This window comes from Neofelis nebulosa, chromosome 8 (assembly GCF_028018385.1).
Source record: "Neofelis nebulosa isolate mNeoNeb1 chromosome 8, mNeoNeb1.pri, whole genome shotgun sequence".
NCBI lineage: Eukaryota > Metazoa > Chordata > Mammalia > Carnivora > Felidae > Neofelis > Neofelis nebulosa.
The window spans coordinates 84,791,285-84,815,451 of NC_080789.1; the positions used below are offsets into that span (position 1 = coordinate 84,791,285).

Below are 24,167 nucleotides of genomic sequence, written 5' to 3' on the forward strand. Positions count from 1 at the left end.
ATGGTCAGAGTGCCTATAATTAACTCCTATGTATTGGGGAAGGATATAGGATGGAGTGAGGTGGTTACTAAATAGAAGTCATTTTTAAAAACCCGTTGTTGGCAAAATTTGAAACAGAATGTAGGAGAAAAGAAGTGTCAGAAGACTCAAGATGTGTAAATGTTACCTGAAATTTAAAATGAAAGAAAATTGCACTCCTGGTGGCTCAGTCTGTTGAGTGCTTGACTTCGGCTTAGGTCATGATCTCACAGCTCTTGAATTCAAGCCCCACATCGGGCTCTGTACTGACAGCTCGGAGCCTGAAGCCCACTTCAGATTCTGTGTCTCCCTCTCTCTCTGCACCTCCCCCACTCATTCTCTGTCTCTCTCTCTCTCAACAATAATAAATAAAAAAAAATTTTAATGAGAGAAAAGATTATTTTTTATATTTATATTTTATTTTTATTTATACTTTAAGGATTTAAGTAAGCTTCTAGATTGTGTTTTTATGTAGATAATTTCTGAACACAAAAACAAAATGGTGTTCACAAGAAGGTAGTATGGGTTCTCTAAGATCTAATCATGTAACTTAATTCTTTTAAATACAGTTACTCTATTAACAGATACCATCATTTATTAAATGTACTTATATATCATAAAATTTTGAGAAATTAAGAAGGAAATTGGTTTGGTGGACAGTATGGTAACATGGATTAATAGCTGAAGAACCTTATTTAAAGGATATAGATTAGTATAATGGTTATCAATCTAAAGAGTGGTCTGTGGCCAGATGCTACCCATTCTATTCATTGGCTTATCCTCTTTATTATTTGTATTAAGAACTTTGATGAAGGAAGACCACTTTCTTACACCATACACAAGAATAAACTCAAAATGGATTAAAGACCTAAATGTGAGACCTAAAACCATAAAATAACTAAAGAAAATGTAAACAGTAATCTCTTAGCCATCATGGCCTTAGCAACATTTTTCTAGATATGTCCCCTCAGGCAAAGGAGACAAAAGCAAAAATAAACTATTGGTACACTGAAAACTATAGAAAGCTTATGAAAGAAATTGAAGACACACAAAAAAATGGAAAAATATTCCATGCTCCTGGATAGGAAGAACAAATATTGTTAAAATGTCAATACTACCCAAAGCCATCTACATATTCAATGCAATCCCTATCAAAATAATACCAGCATTCTTCACAGACCTGGAACAAACAATCCTAAAATTTGTATGGAACCAGAAAAGACCCCAAATAGCCAAAGCGATCTTGAAAAAGAAAACCAAAGTAGGAGGCATCACAATCCCAGACTTCAAGCTATACTACAAAGCTGTAATCATCAAGACAGTATGGTACTGGCACAAGGACAGACACTCAGATCAATGGAACAGAATAGAGAACCCAGAAATGGACCCACAAACGTATGGACCCACAACTAATCTTTGACAAATCAGGAAAGAATATCCAATGGAATAAAGACAGTCTCTTCAAGTGGTGCTGGGAAAACTGGACAGCAGTATGCAGAAGAATGAACCTGGACCACTTTCTTACACCATACACAAAAATAAACTCAAAGTGGATGAAAGACCTCATTGTAAGACAGGAAGCCATCAAAATCCTTGAGGAGAAAGCAGGCAAAAACCTCTTTGACCTTGGCCACAGCAACTTCTTACTCAACACGTCTCTGGAGGCAAGGGAAACAAAAGCAAAAATGAACTACTGGGACCTCATCAAAATAAAAAGCTTCTGCACAGTGAAGGAGACAATCAGCAAGACTAAAAGGCAACCGACAGAATGGGAGAAGATATTTGCAAATGACATATCAGATAAAGGGTTAGTATCCAAAATCTATAAAGAACTTATCAAACTCAATACTGAAAAAACAAATAATCCAATGAAGAATTGGGCAAAAGACATGAATAGACACTTCTCCAAAGAAGACATCCAGATGGCCAACCGACACATGAAAAAATGCTCAACATCACTCATCATCAGGGAAATACAAATCAAAACCACAATGAGATACCACCTCACACCTGTCAGAATGGCTAACGTGAACAACTCAGGCAACAACAGATGCTGACGAGGATGCGGAGAAAGAGGATCTCTTTTGCATTGTTGGTGGGAATGCAAGCTGGTGCAACCATTCTGGAAAACAGTATGGAGGTTCCTCAAAAAACTAAAAATAGAACTACCCTATGACCCAGCAATTGCACTACTAGGCATTTATCCACGGGGTACAGGTGTGCTGTTTCGAAGGGACACATGCACCCCCATGTTTATAGCGGCACTGTCAACAATAGACAAAGTATGGAAAGAGTCCAAATGTCCATTGATGGATGAATGGATAAAGAAGAGGTGGTATATATATATACATATATATATATATATATATATATATATATATATATATGTATATATATATATATACACACACATACACACATACATACATACATACATACTATGGAGAATGACTCGGCAATCAAAAAGAATGAAATCTTGCCATTTGCAGCTACGTAGATGGAACTGGAGGGTATTATGCTAAGTGAAATTAGTCAGTTAGAGAAAGACAAAAATCCTATGACTTCACTCCTATGAGGACTTTAAGAGACAAAACAGATGAACATAAGGGAAGGGAAACAAAAATAATATAAAAACAGGGAGGGGGACAAAACAGAAGAGATTCATAAATATGGAGAACAAACTGAGGGTTACTAGAGGAGTTGTGGGAGAAGGGATGGGCTAAAATGGGTAAGGGGCACTAAGGAATCTACTCCTGAAATCATTGTTGCACTATATGCTAACTAATTTGGATGTAAATTTTTAAAAAATAAAAAATAAAATTAAAAAAAAAAAAGAAACCACTAAAAAAAAATTAAATAAACCACTGGGACTACACCAAAACGAAACAACAACAACAACAACAACAACAACAACAACAGAACTTTTATATAGTGAAGGAAACCATCAAAAAAATAAAAAGGTAACCTGCTAAATGGGAGAAGATACCTGCAAACGATAATCCAACAAAGGGTCAATATTCAAAATATTTAAGGAACTTCTATAACTCAACACCAAAACAAAAAAACAAACAAACAAAAAAACAATTCAATTAAGAAACGGGCAGAGAACCTGAATAGATGCTTTTTGAAAGAAGGCATACAAATGGCCAACAGACACATGAAAAGATACTCAATATCGCTAATCATCAGGGAAATACAAATCAAATTATAGTGAGATATCACCTTCTATCTGTCAGAATGGCTAGTGTCAAAAAGACAAGAAATAACAATTTAGGCTATTAGGGTAGGTTAGCATAGCAATGGGACCCCAAGAGTCTTGGCTTGTAATGGATGTAATAGAAAGAATGGACACTCCTAGGTAGGGTCCATCTAATTGTTTCTTTAGACTTGACCACATATGACATGCTAAGCCTTGTCTATTCATTAAAAAGAGCTTTGATGAAAGAAGAAAGTAAGCAAGAGGACTAACACTTTATCATTTTTGTTCAAGGACACACTTGCCACTTTAACCCATTTTATCTCATTTGGTACTTACAAAGTCAGTGATAGACTCAGTGTTGGCCCAAACTTAACAAGATGAAATTTAACAGTGTAAAAGTAATTCTACATATAATTTTGAAATCAATTGGCCAATTATAGGTAGGGGGTATTTGAGTTTGACAGTCCATTTTTAAGATATTCAGGTTGATTTCATGTTCAGTATAAACCAACAGTTAAGATCTATCTGCTCAGATAAGAGGTAGTGTCACCTTTAACAGCATTATTAGAAGAAGTATAGTGTCTATAACCAATGAAATAATCACCTGGTGAAAAGTATACTAGTCAGTTCATATGTCACTTATGGGTAAAATAATTTTAAGGACATTGACAATTTAATGCCTAAAGCTGGTGAATTATAGGGGTAGATAATCTGGATACTAATAGTTCCTATAAGAAGTTGTTTAGCTTGAAAAAGAGAAACTTAGGAAGGATTCCAAAACAGTCCTTCAAAATGTCAAAAAGGATTGGCCTTGGAGTCAGTCAGGGTCTGGCAAGAAATAGATGATGAAATAAAACCCAAACAGATGATGGACTTAGGTGGAATAATTTTTTTTAATGTTTTTTAATTTTTTAATTTTTTTTAACGTTTATTTATTTTTGAGACAGAGAGAGACAGAGCATGAATGGGGGAGGGGCAGAGAGAGAGGGAGACACAGAATGGGAAGCAGGCTCCAGGCTCTGAGCCATCAGCCCAGAGCCCGACGCGGGGCTCAAACTCACAGACCGTGAGATCGTGACCTGAGCTGAAGTGGGAGTCTCAACCGACTGAGCCACCCAGGCGCCTCGAGGTGGAATAATTTGAAGAGAATTTAATAAAAGGAATAGTTATAAGGATATAGACAGGGTTTTGAAAACCAGGACCACAGTAAGAGACTTTACACTCATTAAAATTTCCACAATAAGAAAGACGTAATAATAAGTATTGGTAGAGGACATGGAGGAATCAGAACCCTCGTACATCACAGATGGGAGTATAAGATGGGCAACTGCTTGGAAGAGTCTGTCTCAGATTCTTACAAGGTTAAACCTTGTGAGTTACCGTATGACTCAGCAGTTCCATTCTCAAGTTCATTCAAGAGTTGAAAACATGTCCACATGAAAACTTGTACACAATACTCATAGCAAAATTACTCATAATAGCCAAAAAGTGGAAAGAACCCAAATATCCATGAACTGATGAATAGATAAATAAAATGTGGCATATCTATACAATGGGATATTATTTAGAAAGAAAAAGAAATGATGTACTGATACACCCTTCAACATGGATGAACCTTGAAAACATTTGATAAGCTAAAAGAGCCAGTCACAAGAGACTACATATAGAATGACTCCATTTATATGAAATAGCCACATAGCCAAGTCTTTAAAAACAGAAAGTAGATTTGTGTTTGCCTTAGGCTGAGGGGTTGAGAGAAAACAGAGAATGACTGCTAATGAGTATGGAGTTTGTTTTCAGAGAGATGAAAATGTTCCAAAATTGATTGTGGTAATGGTTGTATAACTTTATGAATATGTCAAAAAAACATTGAATTGTACACTTTAAATGGATGAATTGTGTAGTATGTGAGTTATATCTCAATAAAGCAGTTATTGAAAGGAACCAACAAGGGTGGTGAAGTACTCTGGGGATAATAATAGCAGAGAGTTGTCACCACCTCTAGGTCTGAAGGGACCAGGAGAAAGGAGCTGTATGGAGAAGCCCACCTGACTAGGGAGATAGATACCACCAGACTCTGAAAGTCACTTGCAAGGAGGGAGCTGCAGAAATAACGTATCCTGCCCTCACTCTTTTCTTACTGTTTGATCTCTGGCTGAAGCCTCTCATTTTCAAAACCCCACCAGAAGCCTGGGAGCAAGGGGCTCTCTTGATATATTATAGAAGTCAGCAACCCAGGACACAGAGCTGGGTGAAAGGTGGGCTTGCATCTGGGTTTGAAACACAAATGATTATGCATAGCTCTAGAACCGAGACCAGTAGAGGAAAGTTAAAATTGGATGTTTTACACCAAGATGAAGGGCATTTGGGGGCGCCTGGATGACCTAGTCATTTAAGCGACTGACAGGCTCAGGTTATGATCTTGTGGTTCTGAGTTGGAGCCTCTCATAAGGCTCTTTGTTGTCAGCATGGAACCTGCTTCAGATCCCACTTCAGATCCTCTGTCTCGTCTCTCTCCACCCATGCCCCGCTCATGCACGCTCTTGCGCTCTCTCTCTCTCTCTCTCTCTCTCTCTCACACACACACACACTCTGTCTCTCTTTCAAAAATAAAGACATTTAAAAAAAAATTTTGAGCCTTCCAGTCTGTCAACATGGATTTACTTATTTAAAAAAAATGAAGTGCATTTTGATCTCTGGATAGAGTTGTACGGAGTCTGAGATGACTATAGAGAAATTACATAGAGGATTCTAGTTTGAAGTGAAGAGTTGAATTAATTGCCTCAGAAATTTCCTTTGCAACTCCAAGTTTCTGCTTCTAATCTCTGGCATATTGGCAGCGACTGTATTATCACTTGGCTAGCTGTGGTTTTAGAAGTTCAAGATTTGGGCTGGGCTAATAGAACATGGAAAAGAAGGTACATTTTGATGAGAATGAAAAAGCAAAGGGAATGTTATAAGTATGGGGTGTTCGCCTTGAGATCAACTTCACTGACAAATAAATTGAACTCTAATGTGGTCAGAGGCAGGTCTGAGGAAAGAAGTGGCAGAAGAAAAAGAAGCTTGTTGTCAAGGAAGATGTAAGATTTGGAGAAATAAAATTTGCCTACTTAACTATTTTACTGATTATGTATTTTAGCCCTACTTTTCTTTTTAGTTTAAAATGACAGTAAAAATATGGCACTTTAATATTCTAAGAAAATTATAGTCGGCTTTCACGAGCATGAAAGATGTCAAAGAAGCGTGTGTGTCTTCTCTCCCGTGTGTTTCAGTAGATTTCCTTCCGGATTTGTAGAGGGGGTGCTAGATCGGCCATGGAACCCACATCTGACTCTGTGCTGGCCAGGAGGCACACTTTATGTCACTCTTCACTCCTTTTTATGAACGGGATCTAGAGGGTTGGGATATGGGGTGAAAGTGATAGGAGAAGAAATGGAAAGTTACTTGAGTGATTGTGTTAATGGAGATGCTACATTTGGCAACCCTACCGTCTGCAGGCTACTTACGTTGAGGAATTTAGGGGAGTTATTTGATGAGATGGTTTTCTAAACTTGGTACTTTTACTTTGTGCCATGTTTTATATCTACTACATTAAATATATAGCAGTATAATCATTTACATGGTCCATTGCCAAAACACAGAAACGATGATGCTCATTTACAACTGTGGACAATATCCAAATAAACCACTGATTATGTCCTGCCAACTTGAGTGGATATAGGATTTGGAAGAAATACTGAAGACTGTGGAAGTATATTTTCTATTTTAATTTGTTTCTGGACATCCAGATACATATCATAAATACTTGATTAGATTGGTTGGATTTTTAGAAATGTAACTTTTTTCCTTTCAATATTTTGTACAGTAATTTTGCTCTTTACTAAAGGCCAATAGTTTTAGATTACTTTTTATTTCTACAAGTGCTATATTAATTTTTATTAACCAGCAACTCAAATTATTGTCAATTCATTGTCATGGATGATGTTTCACTGGAAGAGGGCATTTAGTATAGGATTATTGTTCAGAGGGACATTTCCCACTTACATGACAAGTACCCAGGAGTAGAACTTTCTCAATTGCTTCCAATTCCCCATATTTATGTACATTTTATTCTTCGCTGTTGTTTTTGATTTCACAATGAAATAGAAGACATTTCTGTATAAAGTTCTTTCATGAGACATTTGGCTTGGGTGTAACAAATATTTATGAATAATGTGGGGTTAATATTAAATGATTTAATACATAGAGCACACAGAGTCTGATATGTAGTATTATAAAAGTCATACACAAGGCCTGGGATGTAGTAGAGCTTAAGAAAAGATAGCTATGATGGTGATGATGATAATGACTATAATGTAATTAATATACAGTTCTCAAAGTCATTTTTACATAGTGATTTAAAGGTCAAGTCATATAATTAAGAACTTTAAAACATAAAATCTTTTAAGTTTATTTTTAAAATTTTACATAAATCTTGAAGCTGAAACATAAAATGTGCTCAGTATGAGGTATCCTCAACAGACCTTCAGAAGCATGAGCATGTAAGTTTCCTTTCCATTCCTGGAAAAATGTGAAACATATACATCCAGGGATAGTGCTAAATATTTGTTCTGAATTATCTGATCTCCAGACCTATCAGGTCAGACGACCAAACTTAGGCTATTCCTTTAGCATTCATTATGTGCATTGACAGCATGAATTTAACTGCCTATGATTTATCAGTGTATGATCTTTAAGAAATTTTCTATTAAAGGCAAATGGCTGGATACGGATTTCTGTACTTTTTAAAAGGCCATTATGTTAGACCCTGCAAATTCTGTCCTTTTAAATAAAGACTCGTTCAAAAACAATTGCTTGTAGTGTTCAGAGCTAGGAAAAATGTTGTTTGGGAAATATAAATTTCTGTTACATTGTGACCTCTCTCCTGAACTCCACACACACATGCCGGAATGGCTCCTTGGCAACTCCACACTGCACATCTATATGAGCCCTGGATGTGCCCTTCACACCTGTTTCCCTGGAAGTCTTTCCTTGGCCCAGGTAAAGGAAAATCCATTCTTCTCCTTGCTCAGACCCCAAAACTTTCATCATCCTCGACTCCTATCTTTCACTTATACTCCACCTAATCCCTTGGCAAAACTCTGTCAGCATGACCTTCAACATATTTCCAAGCTCTGAGGACCTTTCCTCATCTCCACTATTTCCAGTCTGGTCCAAGCCACCATCATTTCCGCTTGTGGCTGTAGGCTTCTAACTGGACTCCTGCCTTTGTTCCCCTTCAGTCAGTTTTCATATGGCAGCCAGGGTGATCCTTTACAGTGTAAATCAGATTAGTCATATTCTGTCCTTCTCTGCTCCAGACCCTGCAATGGCTTCCTTCCTCAGTGGAGTCCTTAACCGTGACCCTCATGGAGCAGAGTCAGCCCCTATCCTTCTGTTTGCTGAGTTCACCTTCCGCTTCTCCTCCTCTCACTCACTCCGCAGTAACCATACTGCCCATTGGTCTTTCTCTAACAGGCTGGACACCACCCTTCTTAAGGCTTTTGCATTCTACAAGGTTTCCTCTACCTATAATGCTCTTGCTCCATTACCAAATTAGTCATACCAGCCCTTCCTTCAGGTCTTGACTCAAATGGCACCTTCTCAGTGAGGCCCTTCCTTCTCCTCTAAAACTTTATCTAGCACTTCCCTAAACACTTTCTATCACCTCTTTAATCTTTGTCCTTAGCCCTTTTCTAACTAACATAGCATAATATCAATTCATTTATCTTTTTTTTTTTTTCTCCCCGAGTAGAATGTTAGCTGTACGAGGGCAAGGAGGTGGTTAGTTTTGTTTACCGCTCTATCTCTGGAGCCCAAGTTAGTTCCTAGCAAATGGAGACATTCTACAGATATATGTTGACTAAATGAATAATTCAAGGTTGATTTTGGCTGGTGTTCTATATTTATGGTTACAGAAAGTATAAATAATGCACATTGTTTTCTTCTTGAATTCCATATAGGCAGCTTTGTGGTTAAAGTCAAATTCTTACTAAATTATTTTTTTCCTCCCACTCTCCCTGACGTATTTGTTTAACTAACTACAAGTCTTTTGAATTTATTTATCCAACTTTTATTGAACACCAAACTGTATGCAGGCCACTGGATGAGGCTCTTAAGAGACATGATCCACTTAAAAAAATTTTTTTTTAATGTTTATTGATTTTTGAGAGAGCGAGAGAGCGAGCGCAGGCGAGCATGAGTGGCGGAAGGGCACAGAGAGAGGGAGACACAGAATCTGAAGCAGGCTCCAGGCTCTGAGCTGTCAGTACAGAGCCCCATGTGAGGCTCAAACTTACCAACCAACCGTGAGATCCTGACCTGAGCTGAAGTCGGATGCTCAACTGACTGAGCCACCCAGGCGCCCCATGATCCACCTTTAAAGGATACTTCCAATTTAGTTAGTAAGGCAAAACTAGCAAATAATCCATGTAGAAGGGCTATTTTCAAATATAAGAGAAAGCTGTTTAAGAGGGATTCAGGGGCACCTGGGTGGCTCAGTTGGTTAAGTGTCCAACTTCGGCTCAGGTCATGATCTAACGGCTCATGAGTTCGAGCCCCATGTCGGGCTCTGAGCTGACAGCGTGGAGCCTGCTTGGGACTTTCTGTTTCCCTCTCTCTGCCCCTCCCCTGTTCCTGTGCTCTGTTTCTCTCTCACTCTCTAAATAAATAAATTAATTAAAAAAGAACCATCGATTTAATAGCCATGTGTATATGCATTGTACTTACAAACATACATATGTACAGAGAAACATACCTTTCACCTGATTTATCAGGGCCTGCCTAACTGAAAGAAACATTCCCAATCTATCAACCTTGGGTAACAATCTGTATTAATATTAAAAATAGACACATATTTAATTATACTTCCTCTTTATGAGACAGGATGTTCTGCTTGGTTGTTTGTTTTGATTTTTAGTTTGTCAACAACTAAAGCTGCCGTTTCATCTGCAGCAGTGTCTGGCTTTTTGAGAATTTGTTGTGGCCAGACTGCCCTTTTGCTATTTGTAGCTGAATGAGCATTTCTGTACTTCCCAAGATACAGTTCTCACACCAGGAATGCATGCCTTTCACAGCCCGGACTGTTCTTGTGCCTTCTATCTGAGATGGCCACCTCAAGTAAAAATCACACCGGTGCAAAGTCTGCAGACTAATTTTCTCAGTCTGTTGCATACCACCCTGTACACGCCCCCTTTGAAAGTTTTACTTGTGCCCAACTTTGGTGGAAATTTCCAAGACTCTCTTTCTGATTAGTTGCCTATTAGTCAATGAAATATAAACCTGAGTTGTTTTTTCTTCCTTTATCTTTATTTAGGTAAAGCTGGACACACAGACCATGCACTATAAACAGTTTGATATCATCATCGTATTGAACTTAGCCATCGAATTCTTTGGTTTTCCTCAGTGTATTCTTTTGCTCATTCTGCTTTCCTTTTTCAAAATATTTCAAGAGAATGGGACAATTAAAAATGCTTGCCCTTGAAAAGAAAAGCATCATGAGTCTCTGTTTGAGAATGGGGTTTATCTCTGGGTTCTATGAGCTAGATGCACACTAATTTACAGTGCTGGAACCAAATGGGTTGAAAATCCTTGTTTTCCCACCAGATGGGTTATTTTAAAATATCACAAAACTTCTGAGGTTATTTACATTACAAATGTGCTTCTTCGCACACATCAAGAATTGAGTACCATGTTTTGACAGTAACTCCTTTATGAAATTATATGTTGCGCAAGTAGAGTAAAATTCAAGTCATTCTCAAGGGAGCAGGCTTATGAATCTGGATGAGGTCACACCTCTTTAAAGATGCAGTTTGATAATCCGACATCAAAACAAAGGAATTCTGTTAATCCTCTCACAAAAGTGCAAATTGCTAATCAGATCCCTGGGCTGGGCTGGCAGCTTGGTAAACAATGAGCTTGGCAGAAGAGCAACTTTGGGCGGATAGATAGCTGAGAAGCTTGGGGTACCAACTTTGCCCCTGTGTTAGCCCAGTTGGGCCTGTTGTTTCGAAACAATTATGTTTGTCAATGGAGGTGGTTCTTGCGGTTATTGTGTTCTTGTGCTTTTCTCTTTCCATGTTAATGATGATGCAAATCAATCTTCCTGTCTTTCAGTTCACTTCGCTGGTGTATAGGCTACTATGCCCCTATATTCTTTTCACTTGGATGCATGTGTCTTTGAATTTTCATTACACATTCCTTTACAAGCCCAGAGGGTTTTCCCTCCTTCCCACAAAGAGTGTGGTGGTATTTGAAAAAAAGAAGAAAAAATCCTAAGCCAACTGAAAAAGAGTGTCTCTTCTAGAAGGTGTAATAGTTAGGATATTTATTTATTTATTTATTTATTTATTTATTTATTTATTTATTTATTTATGATGAAACCTGATTTGAGGTGGCTTAAAAGAAAAAGCTGAAATGTGTTGGGTGAAGGAATACAAAGAAGGCAAGTAACCAAATTGGGGGAAGGCAGGAATGGCTTCTGAGGACTGGCCTAGGGAGAAGTTGGGACCATGGAGTCCTCCTCTTTCAGGGTTTGATCCCTTTGCCTTGTCTCCCTGTCACTTTAGATAGCGACTTTACTCTTTCTTGCTGCAATAGAGATTTCTCCCTAGGGGAGGAATGTCTCCATGGATGCCAGCTCAGGAATTTCATAGCTTGCTGCTTTTTCCATCCTACTTAAATAAAATATCTCAGGGAAGGACTCTGATTGGCTTTGCTTAGATCAGGTGCTTGTCCTGGACCCTGTGTATACATAATTTCTTATTTGTCAGAGTGTGGAATGTGCTCGCTGCTTGGTTTACTGTGTCTTATTCAGGTTTATTGAAGTATGTAACAAGCCTGGAAAATTATAAACTCTGATGACTGTCTCAGCAAGTGAAATTATTTTGCTCATCTCAGTGCCACTCTTTTAGCTCTCGCTCTGTTTCACCCTCTTGGCATTTCCAACTTTCACCCAAACATGACTAAGAATTAACGTGAAAGTGAGAAGTATAACTTCTTCATTTTAGAAGGGGCTTCTCGTTAAGAGAGTGCACTATTTTGAATACTTCCAGCTAGTTGTGTGTCTTCTATTAAGAGAGTGTTTGGACATTATTTGGGTGCAACGTGTGTGTTGAGAAGGAGTGAAAATTATAGTTTTGGTTGTGGTGTTGTCTTCCACTCGGTGAGAGCAGTGCATTTTTGCTGCAGTACAGTCTGGGCTACGGTTGGCATATTGGTTTTCAGTCAGACGAATGATACAGAACACGACAAATCTACATCTATAAGAGGAGAAACACATTAAATGGACAGGTCTGGGGTAGAGGCTGCCCTGGTGGGGCCATGCTACCCACAGCCATAGCTTTCTGAATAAGAGCACTGTCTTTTTAAAAGCAATAGGGGGTGCGGATTGAGGGAGTGCTCACAGCGGTAAGTATAACACAGCTGTGCTCTGTTTATGCTTCGGCTACAATAAAAAAGCTATAAAATGTGAGATGTCATAGCTCCACTTTGCTTTATTTATACTATTTCCTCTGAGCTCTGTCACACTGCACATTCATCTGCTAAGTTGCAGCAAGAATGGAGATTAAAATATCACAGCTCAAAATAGGAGTCAAGCGGAAGGAGATTCATCATAGCCCTATTAAAAATATGTAAATATGGGAATGAAGTCATTTTAAAGCCATACAGCGCTGCTCCTCCTTTATGAGTTGAGATCCCTTGTGCAAGTGGTGGGCCATGCAAGGGACAGAGCTGGGGCACTTGTTCACCATTTCTTCCACCATGGAAATCCTTTTAAGATTAAAGACTGTTTGAATTGCAAATTATGCATGTTTTCCTATAATCATGCCTAAATTAATAATGGCGGGAAATCTGATGTGAAACAAGGAAATAAAAGATTTGGTAATTAAAGATTATATATTGTTCACTTAATGAGAATTATTAAAATTAATATATGGAATCTCCTTTTTGACCTCAATTATGAATGACGTCTGAGAAGCCTCCAGAAGTATCCCTGGATAGGAAAAGTTCCAAGAAGGAAACTGAGACTTGGAGACATGGTCTAGCTTTCCAGAATCCAGTTACTAATGATAAAGTGAAGGTGGGAAGCTAGGGTTCCTCCCTAAAACTCTGCTAGTAAATGACTTCACATTTCTTTTATCTCTAGTCCTGACAAAAACTTCCTTTCTGCTATCTATATGGTGTGCTTAGGAGAGTAAGGAATGGACTTTTTAGATGAGTAAATCTCCAGTGGTATTTATTAGCAAGGCTTTTATGTTCTCTTCTGTGTACACACAGAATGTTTTGGTCTCCGTATTGTCCACATGTGCCATCAGAGTAGTAATAAAGACCAACATTTGCTAAGTACTTACTGGCTGCCAGGAAGGGTCCTATGCGTTTGCTTTGTACTCATTATTTCACTCCTCACAACAGCCCTTTGCAGTTGGTGTTATTCCTCATATCTTGTAGACATGGAAACTGAGGCGAGGATCACACAGCTGATGAGTGAGAACAGGAATGTAAACCTAGCAGGCTGGCTTCAGAGCTGGCACTCTCAGCCCTAATGGCCTTTCCAAAAGGATTAGAAATCACCAGGAAGAGCACCAAGCTGGTAAAGAGCAGCCCTGAGTTCCAGGCACAGTTTTGTCATTACCCTAGTAAACAAATTTTCCTCACCTACAGAATGCAGTGAGGAAATGATCCTGTTTTTACAGTTTCACTTTGTGTGTGTTTCTGTACTACTGCCTCATGAAAATAAATTTTTTGAGCAATAACATTAGAAGATACTGCCTCCTTGAAGTAGAAATGTTAGAAGAGCAGGTGGGCCTTTGGAAGTTGTTTAGGTTAGCCTTTTAGTGTGATGAATATAATACCCTGAAAGAATAAGTGACTTATCCAAGAACACTCAGCTACTTGGTAGAGAACAAAGGTAAAACCTGCAGGTCCTAGCAGTGGTTTCCTACATAATACTGCTACCTATGGAGTTATTAAATAGAACATGTGAACATTCTTGAAATTTGTGGAAGGAACCACGACACGTGTCTTAATGGCTTAAATTAGGCAAATTGCCATAGTATCTCAGATTTATAGCAATTTAAGATTTTAGATGATGTGTCTTTTTGGCAGACTTCGCAAGAGGATGCTAGGAAATATGCTTTAGGCTGGCAGGGGAGTAAAGTGGCCATCTTTTTATTGGCGCTTAAGAAATTGATGTTCTTGATTTTGTTTCAGTGTTGAGTGAGGTAGCATGTGATTTAACAGGGACATGATATGCTTAGAGAATGTATAAAAGTATAAAGAAAAAAATGATTTTTATAGTGATTTGGGTAATTTACATAGAGAAATAATCTGATTAAACATTATAATAATTTTTGAGACACATCTAATAGATTCACAATTTATCCACTTATACTCTAATATACAAAGAAAATGGAGCTGTTTCTGTAATGCATTCTTATTCTGGAGTCCCTACCCTACTGGGCAGATTGACAGGCACTAAAAATAAATGCAATATAACACAAAATAACTCAGTGTCTTTGCTATCAAATCATCTCTTGCTGTTTGTTTCTCTATTTCCCCGTCCAGACCCAGGACTAGGCTGGGGTGAGAGAGGCACCTTGGGTGTAAAATGTAAGGAGGCTTCCCTCTCTGGTGGCAACCTGTGCTTGCATGACCCTGAGGGGGATGGCTCCTTACGTTTTGTGCCCTTCTAGGTGCCTCACAAACCTCACTTTCCTGCTGCCCCTCCCCTGTCCACACTAACAAAACCATCTTGAGGGGTTTATGTATCAATCATTGTGGCTGACACGGGAGTGTGGAGCATGATATCTAAGGCTGCTGGCCCTGGGGATGTCCTCTGTATCCTTCCTGGCGTCTGCTCTCTGATACTGTCTCTATCAGTAGAGGCTTCTGTTCTTGATGGTGTAGTTAGCCCCACTTAGATTTTGAACTGGAGCAGCTGCTATTGACCTACCATTACCTTGAAGTCTTTTTTCCTTTTCTCATCTCAGGGCTTTCTCAGTCTTCCTCTGTGTCACGTATGTGTGTGTTTGTGTGTGTAGGGGCGGGGCATGTTGGGAATGGAGAAGATGGAGCAGAACACAGAAGTTGTCAGGTCCTTTGTACATGCACACAACCTGTGAAGAATAGCCCATTTTAACTCTGCCTGGGAACCTTCCTTCCCCAGTGTTTTATTTCTCCTTCGCAGGTTAGGTGGGTACAAGACTTACAACAGGGATCCTCTGAGAGGCCTCTGACCTCCTCCATCCTCTCCCCAACAGGTGACGTCCATGAAAGAGAACTGTTAGCCCATAGGCCCTTGGATTCCTTTTATCCAGCTGACATTCTCCTGCCCCACCTCCTTATTATAGGTTAAATAACAATATGTGCAGAAACCCTGGCCCCTGTCTCTGAGCTCTGCATCTCTCCTTGCCCTAGACTTCTTTTCCCCTTCCTCCCTAAGTACATGAGAGTTCCTATACTGGCTCTGTCTGTTAGGATCCACATTTTGCTTGTGTTTTCTCACAGGGAATGTTTCAGAAAACTTGAAACAACTTTTCACTCTCAAATTCTGTCATTCAAGATTGTTGTCTCACTAGGTAAGCTGATTAATAGCCTCTTTGTGCTAGATAGTAGCTGACCTCCCAGCTTGCATACTGGAGTCTTCAAAGGGCCAGACCTCCAGGAGCTCATAATTGAGACAGAGGGTATATAGGGTCAGGAGGAATTATCAGCACAGCATAACATAATGTAAGATGTGTGGGCTAGCACAGGCTCTCATTCTGAGAGCTAGCCTCCCAGATTAGTTCTTACTCTCAAGTTAGGATACTCTCTCCATTGTGTATATATATTGTATATCCCATCCTACAGAAGGAAGTAGATCCAGGGTTAGCTCCTCTCAAGGGGCACTACCCATTCATAATCTCTTATTGACTCTAGGAATTTGGAATGTATACACTTCTTGAATTTTCTCCCTATATTCTGCTTATGGAGGATTCAGATATGTAATCTCATGCAATTTTATTACAATATGGTCAATGTTATTATATGGTTAGGAACAGTATTTTATGGGAACACAGAGAAGGGGTGCCCAATTTGCCTAAAATTGTCAAAGAGGGCTTCCCAGAGGAGTGAAACCCAAGTTAAAGATTAAATACTAATTATAGTCAGGCACATAGGTGGCTCAGTTGGTTAAGCATTCAACTTTGGCTCATGATCTCATGGGTTGTGAATTGGAGCCCTGCATAGGGCTCTCTGCTGTCAGCACAGAGGCTGCTTTGCATCCTCTGTCCCCCTATCTCTCTGCCCTCCCCCGCTTATGGGTGGGCGCTCTCTCAAAAGTAAATAAACATTAAAACATTTTTAAAAAATAGGGGGCGCCTGGGTGACTCATTTGGTTAAGCGTTGGACTTGAGCTCAGGTCATGATCTCACAGTTGGTGAGTTCGAGCCCTGTGTCGGACTCTGTGCTGACAGCTCAGAGCCTGGAGCCTGCTTCGGATTCTGTGTCTCCCTCTCTCTCTGCCACTACCTCACTCACACTCTGCCCCCCCCCCAAAATAAAAAAAAAAAAACATTTAAAAAACAGTCTTTTATGAATAAGACAGGAAGTATATTTTTGAAAGAGCAGAGCTCATTGAAGAGCAGGACCTTGTCTGTCATACTTACTATCGTGTCCCTATCACCTAGCCCTGAACCTGGCATATTGTACACACTTAAATAGTTAGCATATAAGTGGATGAATAAATTTATCTTGAGGGCCATCACAGTTGGATATTTTGAGTGGGGGAACCACATGATAAGATTTGTGTTTTATTAAAAATAATATGGCATCATTGTAGTAATGAATGAAAAGAGAATGAGACAGGGAGCAGCTGTGGCAGCAGGTTCTATGAAGACTCTCGGGAGATTCCTCTTAAGTGACCTCCAACCTCTTTCTAGATACATAGAGAGTTTGTCATTCTGCAATGAACATATGGTCGTTTCCCATGTATGTCTCAAGAAGGCTTGAGCACTGCCTGTTCCCACCCCTTAAGATGGCTCAAGAAAATCAAGAGATAATTCACAGCATTTTCAAGTTACTTTTTGAACACCTTCCATATAGGAGAGAGAGAGAGTTAAGGTTTCCAAATTATCTGTTTATAGGCAATAAAAACATTCCATTCTTAGTCCATACTTAGTCTTAGCTAATATGATAAAATACCATAAAGTGAGTGGCTTATAAACAACAGAAGTTTATTTCTCACAGTTACGGTAACTGGGAAGCCCATAATCAAGGCATCAGCACATTGTGTCTGGAGAGAGCCCATTTTCTAAATGGCCATCTTTTTGCAGTAACCTCACATGGTAGAAAGGAGTAGGAAGCTCTGTGGGGTCTCTTTGATAAGAGCAGGAATCCCATTCATAAGGGCTCCACCCTCATGAACTGAAGGCCCCACCTCCTAATACCGTTACATTGGGCATTAGGTTTTAACATAGGAATTTTGGAGGACACAAATATTCAGTGTATAGCTTATGGCATAGTATCTTGTCTGTATTTCTTGTTCAGAGTGGGTTTATGAATTTTCAGTATTGGCTATGGTAAACTAGGGGCTACATGGTGAATGAATCTTAGCACATAAGTGTTCCTATTTTCAGAGTGAAATTCTGAACAGAGGTCAGTCAAACATATGAAGTTTTGTTCTTGTGTTTATTAGCTTTTATTGGTGTGTGTCAAATTAGCAAAAACTTTGTGGCTTAAAACAGTGACCATTTTCTAGCTCAGAGTTCTCTAGGTCAGGACTCTAGCATGGCATGGCTCTCTCTGCTCAGAGAACCACAGGCTGAAATCAAGGTTAGCCTGGTTGAGTTCTCATTATCTGCACATTCTTGGGGAAACAGAAATTTGCCTCCAAACTCATTCTTGTTGATAGAACTCGGCTCTTTCTGGTTGTAGGACTGTGGTCCCTATTTCCATGCTGGCTATCAGGGGTGGTCCATAGCTTCCCTGGGGGTTCTGTAGATGCTCCCCCCATCCTGAAGCCAGCAATGGTGTATTGAATCCTCTTTATGCATCAAATCTCCATCTTTCTCTGTCTTTGCCCTTTAGATCAAGATTTAAAAGGTTAGGTCCACCCAGATAACCCCACTGCTTTAAAGTCTATTGTGTTATGTAATATAACCTATTCATGAGAGTCAAATCTGTCATATTCACATATCTCGGGACTATGCAGAGCTTGTTCCCCAATTGGGAGGATTTGGGAGGGGCATCTTAAATTCTGCTTACCAAATTTGTGTTTATAACCTTAAAAAACCCCAAAAAACAAAAAACTACCAACAACAAGATTGTGAATAACCTCTTGCAGAGTGCAGTGTAAGTGTTTAGTAAAAGCACAAATGAAAGTGTGATTTAATTAATATTTTGTTTGAAAACTGGCACATCTTTTGATGAAGTTAATTTTCTAACATCTGACCTTGACAGATCAACTATTACTAATTTTTAGAAATTTTACTTGTTTGTGACTCATTCACTTCTGAATATTACTACCATTCACATTACCAAAACAAAATAAAACCAACAAAACATGCTTCTGCATTTATTACTGGGAGTGTGAAGGTGGGGGTGGTTTTTATTGTTTGTGAGCAACGAAAAAAATAAGACAAGGCCATAAAACACTATCATTTCAAAGTGATTTTTAATAGTGAGAGTTCTGTTAAGGTAACTTGAGTGTAAAGTAAAATATCTTTCAAAGTTTGGGGAATTTCTAGATTTAAATAAGGAAGGTACAAGAGTTTAACCAGCCGTATGATTAGTCAACTACAAACTCGGTCAACTACAAACACATTTCTCCACATACTCCTCACTTCTGACACCAACTCCCAAGTTTCAGACGTTTCTAAAACCACCTTCAAGTTTGACAATTTGCTAGAAGTATTCACTAAAACAGATGATACTCATAGTTGTAGTTTACTACAGGGAAAGGCTATACATTAAAATCTGCCAGGGGAAAAAGTATGTAAGGCCGAGTCTCAAGCTGGTAAGTATAAGGCTGAGACTGAGTCTGAGTTTGAGGCCTGCAGAACCAACCACAGAGCTTTCAGTGAGCTCTCCTGATAGAGTCAGGAGGCATTACTTTTCTAGTATCATTGTGACAGCATGCATTGTCAACTAGGCAAGCTCACTTGAGACTTTGGCATCCAGAGTTTTTATTGGGATGCAATTACATACTGCCCAAGTTGTTGACCTTTAGTCTCCAGCCCTTCCCGGATGTCACTATGGGTTGATACCTTTAATCTCCAGTTCCTTCTAGAGGCAAAACTGATACTGCATGGCCCCAATCCCCCATCCAAAATCACACTGTTTGACTGTTGTGTGGCCAAAGCCCTCAGGCAAGCAAAGACACTCCTGCCAGATGTGACACATGGAGGCCCTAGAGATCACCTCTCTGTAGCCAAAGACAAAGCCAGATCTTTCCTTGGATAAGGTCATTCTTCACCACACAGAAAAGGAGGGAGGGAAAGAGTCATGAATGCAAATAGTAGTTATCATTTATTGAGAGCATCCTATGTATCAGGCAGTATGCTAAGCATTGTAAATAAGATATAAACCATGTAAATAAAATGATGGTGGAAACAGGATTTAAATCTATGTCTGCCTAACTCAAAAGTACATGATTTCAAACACTTTATTGCCTTCACCAAACCCAAAGGACAGCAAGAGTGTATAATAATAATTTAAAAGCAGTTATTCTTGAGAATGGTTTTCAGAATAAAGTTGTCATTCAAATGTATAAGAACGTGCACTGCTATTTTAATAATGTAGGATACAGAGGAAGAGGATTAATGTATAGAATGGTTATGTCATTGAACTCATTCCTTCCAAATGGATTCTAGTCAGCACTTTATCATTGAATTAATTCAAACACATTTATGGGGGATGCCTTATATCTCAGGTGCTGTGCCGGCCACTGGTAACCCAAAGATGATGATAAATAAGTTCCTGTCCAGAAGGAGCTAGCGATCCACTGGGGTATGTAAACTCTTTCTTTTATTATTTTTTTTAACATTATGTCAGTTTTAAGCAAAATAGAGTGCAATATGTAAGAAATATTTTGCGTATGAATTTTGCAAGCATTTGGAACACATTTTTTTTTTTTTTTTTTTGACTGGGTGAGCTAATGATAAAGTTACCGATTTGGAGATAGTTGTGCATATGACTATCAAATAAGTAAACTCAGGTTCAATCGTTTTATATATTCTTTAATAGTAGGATAGATCTTTAAAAAGTAAAACTACTTCAGAAATAAAACCAACAACATAGCCCTGAGATTTGTGTGCATTTCCTACTTATAATAGTATGTGAGAGAAATGAAGGGAGAATAGGAATGTCACCAGAACACATCATACATAACAGCAATGTGCATTTCTTCTTCACAATTGTCATGTTGATACTTTGCTTTTGACTGGTTACTTTAGCGATAATTTTTACCTTTCATTTTCTTCTACTTAACTGATTTTTCCAATTGAACAAAGTCTATACTGGGATAAAATAGGATTCCCTATTGGGGCGCCTGGGTGGCTCAGTTGGTTAAGCATTTGACTCTTGACTTTTGGCTCAGGTCATGATCTCTTGGTTCATGAGTTTGAGCCCCGCATTGGGCTCTTTGCTGACAGCATGGAGCCTGCTTGGAATTCTGTCTCCCTCTCTCTCTCTTCATCCCCTGCTTGTTTTCTATGTCTCTCCCAAAAATAAATAAAAATAAATAACAAGTATAAACAATCGGATGTTGATATTTGGCAAATACGTATTTTATTTAAATTGTACTTTACAATGGTCCATGCTTACAACACACCATGCAGTATGCTCGGAGTGGTCCTGAGGCAATAAGTACAGCAAATGCAGTAATATACATATAAAATATTACATTCTAATTATACCTTATATATTTTATAGCTTAATGTAGTGGAATAGAATTAGAAAATAAAATAAATTTATGAGTACTTGATGTCCAGTAGTTCACACTGATGCTGCACAACACTAGCAACAATATATATGGAAATATTTAATACATATATTAATATGCTATCTAGATTAAGCATTATAAGTGCTGAGAGTGCAGTTGTGATCATTTTAAAATGTGAGAAACCCAAGAAAAAAACCTGTCCTTTTTTTTTTTTTGCAATATGATTTTAATTTTTAAAAGCATTTAATTTTGTAAACCATATCCATCATCTTTGCATAGATAAATGTTGTGGCAATTTTTTGAATGAGCATTTTGGTTCCCTAAAGAAATTATGGATACGCTATAAATTTATAAATGAAAGGCCATTCATCAGAGTTATAAATATGAGTGGTTCTTGTGCTGATGCCCATGTAAACTTAAAGTGGTTTAATTTCTATCGGCTTTTGAGTATAGTTAGTACAACGAAAGAATATAGATACTGTCATACTTACATGTTGTCATATCATTGGCAAAATGGGGAGAACGGCATGAAATATTTTTTGAATAGCATGGCATTTCCTTGAATTATTGCTGGCATTAGAACATAAATCAACCTTAATGATGGATATTCCAAAGATGTTTATTAATCTATTCATTTAATCTGAAATACTCACTCCTGGCATTTATAGAGCCAGTTCAAAAGAAGTGGCGTGCTTCTAAACCCTAACTGTTACTTTTAGGGGCCCCATAATTATGTCAGCTAAGTCTGGTTGGAATGCAGATTAAAATGCATAAAAATCCTTTGTTCCTAATCTATGCTAAAGATATTTGCCTAACTGAAATATGTTTTCTCGTATATGTCTAATAAAAATTTCAATTTGGTCCATCATTGGTGAAATTTACAATATGGCCTCTATTTGAATCTTCAGTTTTTAAAGTCTGTTTTCCTCCCTCCTATCCCCCCTGCCCCAAATTACAAGATAATCCTGTACTTTGTATAGTTTGACAGAAAAGGGCTGGAAAACTGGCCAAATTCCTGTGCATTGAGTTAAGATATTGCATATGGCATATGATTTTGAGCACATGTAAGGAGACAGGTAGGATGGACAGATGTAAAGATACTGAGAGTGAAATTCTTATTAGATAGCATAGGTCAGAGAAAGCCAGTAGCAGTTAAGCTGAAGAAGGAAGAAGTCAGCTCTGCGTATGTTGGGGAGAAAGATGGTATGAATGTGCATGCATGTCTGTGTGTTGTTTACTAAAATATGGGAAGTCTAGGCATAGAGCTAACTTATGTATGAAAATAATGTGAGCAGGACTCAGCTTCTCTCCATTTCTTTGCTTCCACTAATACAGCATCAGTCTTGGCTTCATTTGCGAGCAAGATGGTGGCATTGGCATTGCTGAGTATTAGCATCCCCTTGGGCTTTATTCAGATCAAACTGGAAAAAGAGAGCCTCTTTCCCGGAAGCCTTATCAAAAGTCTCTTTGTGCTAATTGGTTTTGGTTTTGATTAAATCGCAGACTAATCCTGCACACCTCTCTTGGAGCAAGAGAAAGAGTCAGCTTTATCAACTTTCCATGGACTAGGCACTAGGATTGTCTCCCAGAGGGAAATGGGGTACTTGTAACAGAATGAGGGTATATGGATGGTAGGTAGCAAAAAAATAAATAAATAAATAAATTACTGCCAGAAAAAAAAAAAACCCACAATGGGTATATACACATGAAACTTTACGTATAATTACAGAAACCTATAGATTTCCTAACAATACATGGATTCTAGGTTAAGAAACTCTAAAAAGTAATACTTGAATCTATGCCTTCTGTAACAAACAAAAAACAGTATTGATATCCATAGCTGTCTAAGGAAAACAAGCTTTTACTTTGATTGTTTCCTGAATAAAGACACAAAATGAGTATAATCTATAACTACTTGTTTGATAATATCAAATTAACAACGATAAAGAAGTTGTATTTTCTTGTTAGCTAAAGTAGAAATGAGTGGTTCACCCTGAAGGTGGTTCTGTAACTATTGTTTTGTATAAGGAAAAAGAGCAAAAACCTCTCTCTCTCTCTCTCTCTCTCTCTCTCTCTCTCTCTCTCTCTCTCTCTTTTTTTTTTTTTTGAGAGAGAGCATGAATAGGGAAGGGGGAGAAAGGGAGAGAGAGAGAGAGAGAGAGAGGGAGGGAGAGAATCCTAAACAGACTCCACACTCAACATGTAGCCTGACAATGGGGTTCAATCTCACATTGTGAGATCTGAGGCAAAATCTTTTATTCAAGATAAGAACTTTAAACAGGCAACATTGGGAGACTTCTATTAGGAAAAAAAAAGTTTTCCAATATTGGGTCGATAACTTTTATTGCTCTTGGGACCTGCATTTATGTGCATCCTAAGTCCCTTCAGTTTGGTCAGTTTAATTAAAAGAAGTATTAATGAAGGAATACAAGGCACAGCATAAGGAATGTAGTCAAGATTCTGTAATAGTGATGTAATGGGATAGATGTCAGCTACCCTTGTAGTGAGCATAGCATAATGTATAAACTTGTGCAGTCACCCAACTATGCACCTGAAACTAATGTAACATTGTGTGTCAACTATACACAAATTTAAAAAAAAAAACTGAAATATTATTACTCAGAAAAATATGAATCAGGTCTATGAAAATAATTTGTGATTATTTGATAATTGGTCCAAACTACCTGTTGATTTGCCTCTTTTGTTTGTTTTTCACTCAATTTTATTTTGGAACGTGTTGGTGAAGTCAGTTATTTCCTTAAAATTATTTTTAATTGAAAAATCTTAGGAGAATTGGTAGAAAATATAGGTCAATCATTGGAAAATAGGGATACTTTAAAAATACTTGGGGCGTCTGGGTGGCTCAGTCGGCTGAGCGTCCGACTTCGGCTCAGGTCATGATCTCATGGTCCGTGAGTTCCAGCCCCGCGTCGGGCTCTGTGCTGACGGCTCAGAGCCTGGAGCCTGTTTCAGATTCTGTGTCTCCCTCTC

General features: G+C 38.4%; 1 protein-coding gene across 9 annotated transcripts in view; it reads left to right on the forward strand.

Moving 5' to 3' along the window:
* Positions 1 to 24,167, forward strand: part of SOX5 (SRY-box transcription factor 5) — a 1,021,816-nt gene that overhangs the window by 165,074 nt on the left and 832,575 nt on the right. For 8 of the 9 annotated variants that reach the window (XM_058743357.1, XM_058743360.1, XM_058743362.1 and 5 more), the window contains exon 3: positions 20,166 to 20,242. The gene's annotated coding sequence lies outside the window, so the exon portion shown is untranslated. Of the gene's footprint in view, positions 1 to 14,848; positions 14,867 to 20,165; positions 20,243 to 24,167 lie in introns of those variants that run through there. The other variant, XM_058743363.1, reaches the window with a different exon arrangement.